A 2,697-nucleotide genomic window follows, 5' to 3' on the forward strand; every position below is an offset into this window, starting at 1 on the left:
CGTCCTGTCGCGGGTCGGGCCTCCGCTGTGAGAGCCGGGCCGCGGAGCCCCTCGCCAAAACCCCGGCTGCCCCCGCCTCCCAGCCCCGCTTATTTACGGGGAGTTTCATTTCCCCCCGCTTCTTTGGCGCTCCCTGACTACACTTCTCCTTCGTAGTCGCGATCATCGCCGTCGCCCCCTAAAGCTGCTGCTGCTGCGCACGCCGTACGCGCCCGTACACCTCATCCTACGGCCAGGCTTAAGCATTACAGCCGTGTTTTAGATGGCTGAAAGAGGCAGTCGTCTACGTTCACACTGAAAAGGGCTCATCAAAGAGCAGCTTTCCCGAAGTGGCTTTTGGAAATCGGCAGGGAAGACCTCATTATAGCAGCTTCTTGCCTCGCCAGTGATGTCCGTGACGCATCCCCCTTTTAAGAGTCTTGGTGCTGAGCTGTTAGGAAATTGCGTTGAAACTAGTATGTATAAAAAACAGGTGGTTTTCTAAGGCTTAAAAGAAGCAATCAAAGAAAAGCAAGGTAGAATGTAAGCAGTAATGAAACAACTTACTTTCACACGCAGCTAGCCCCGTCCCCGCCCACTGAAATCAGCAGTAACATTCCTACCGCCTTTAATGAAAATAGGGCGAGGCATAACATACTCTTGTCCACATTCAAAAAGGGTATGATCATATTATGCATAGTTTAACACCCCCATGCCAAAAATCATGTTGTATTATTAGTCGTTTATTTTTTTCTGTTCGTTTTTCCAGTTATTCCCATTTTGAAAATGGATGGATGGATTTACTTCCTCATCACTTACTCTCAAGGCACTACAAAATCATTAAATTTGGATTAGAAAGCATCTAAGGGATGTTCAGTTGTTTATTCCAAACAAACCAACCAACCACAACATGGACTGACTGGAAATTTATGGGAAGGACGATGATCTCCCCACTCGTTATAGCAAATGCAATTTTTGCATGAAGGGTGAGCGTGCAGTGCAACGTCTAGGCAAATCTCAATGGAAGGGCGGAAGTTAACGAGAAACCTTGCCTACCACGTGCCAGTTGCCTTCGCGGCCCGTCTGCGGTGTGCATCAATTAATAGTTCCCCTTCCTGCTTTTAACAATTCTTTTAGGGCCGCTCAGTACCACAGGCATTGTTTCTGAACGCCATGCTCCTCCTTCATACTGCAGGAGTGTGGTAACTTCACTTGGCTTCCCTTCTTCCTGGGGGGAAAAAAAAAAGCCAATAGATTTCAAATGAAAGTAACGGGTTTATTCGACAAGCGTACAGATCATACAAAGACAGTATCATCTCCACGGGTCAGGTCCTACATAATGAGGTTTATTTCAGCACATTGAGTCACTTGTCTCTTTTGTTTAAAGTTTGTATTGCTACTGAAATATATTTCTGAAAAATAAGGTATTAATGAAATCCAGTAATGCAAAAAGTCCCAGATATGTAACTTTTCAAACCATTCTAATACTTGTGGTTTTGACATTCGATACTCCAGATAGTCTTGGCCTAGATATTCAAGCCTTGGCTCGCTAGTCGGCCTCACTGATGACAAATGGTTTTGTGCCTGGAAAGGCTGGATCACGTTTTTTTAGAAAAGAGCTATTTACTCTGGATCTTGCAACATTAGGTTGTTGTTCTGCAGGATCCAGTGCAGTCTTTGTAAGGTGTAAGTCAACTATGATGCGAGCGATTTACTAGACCGAGCAGAGGGCTACAATCCAGAAACTTCAAAATCTGTTTCCTGCACTGCCATCTTTCCAATTGAACAATGATGCCTTGAAGTGCCTGCCATGCATAAAGCCCCAAGCACTTAAAAATTGTCTTGTATAGACAATTTCTGCTATATCTTTGAATAGACTTCAATGAAATCTGCCCACACAGAGTTTTTCTGTAGGGTTGTAATCCCTGACTTCAAATTTTCTTTCAATTTTGTGTTTTAATGCCTCCAAATACAACATCAGTATTCAGCAGTGGGAGTGAAGAGATCTCAACAGTCGTTATCAACATACTTCAGATTATACTTGATCAACTTGCATATTCACATTCTTGTCACACATGGAGTTGTGTGTGCAATATGGATAAGGAACTTGCCTTGAAACATCTTAAAGAAATGTTTTTATACCCTACATAGCAGTGAAAAAAACAGGCTTTAAATAGAATTTTAATTTTCAATTTCCTTATCTTTAGATTCTCTTCCCACCCCCCTTCACAAAACAACAAATGTTCTATTATTCTCCCCCCTAGGCTATTGTTACATGTGTTCTCAGTATAACAAAAGGGTTTTGTCTAAAAAGGCTGTATCTGAGTCACGTCTTTGCACGTGAAACAGCTGTACACCTAGGGCACATTATTGGTCACTTGAAAATGTGTCATTTTCAGCATTCTGGGTTTACATTATTTTAGCCCTGATCACTGCAGCGATCAGAAGAAAGGAACTAACGCACAAGTTGTCTGCCTATCTGCAGACATCACAGAACTGTGGCAGCAGACCCGGGCAGAGGGAGAAAGAAAATGCAAGTGGAAATGCCGCGTGAAGGATGTTTGGCCTAAAGTAGAAAAAGCTGGTCTGAAAAAAATTCAAGTTAGTAAATCTAAAGGACAATGATCCAGAATACAGACGAATACTGGGCAGGAGATACTTAGAAATAATTTAGTACAAAACTTAAACGCTCATAGCAACTTGGTAGTGTCTGATACT

General features: G+C 42.8%; 1 protein-coding gene across 1 annotated transcript in view; it reads right to left on the reverse strand.

Moving 5' to 3' along the window:
• Positions 1-1,090, reverse strand: part of PIK3CB (phosphatidylinositol-4,5-bisphosphate 3-kinase catalytic subunit beta) — an 87,418-nt gene extending 86,328 nt beyond the window's left edge. The window contains exon 1 of the mRNA XM_009273342.1: positions 1,036-1,090. The gene's annotated coding sequence lies outside the window, so the exon portion shown is untranslated. The remainder of the gene's footprint in view (positions 1-1,035) is intronic.
• Positions 1,091-2,697: the final 1,607 nt, after the last annotated feature.

This window comes from Aptenodytes forsteri, unplaced genomic scaffold (assembly GCF_000699145.1).
Source record: "Aptenodytes forsteri isolate BGI_AS27 unplaced genomic scaffold, ASM69914v1 Scaffold382, whole genome shotgun sequence".
Classification (NCBI taxonomy): Eukaryota; Metazoa; Chordata; class Aves; order Sphenisciformes; family Spheniscidae; genus Aptenodytes; species Aptenodytes forsteri.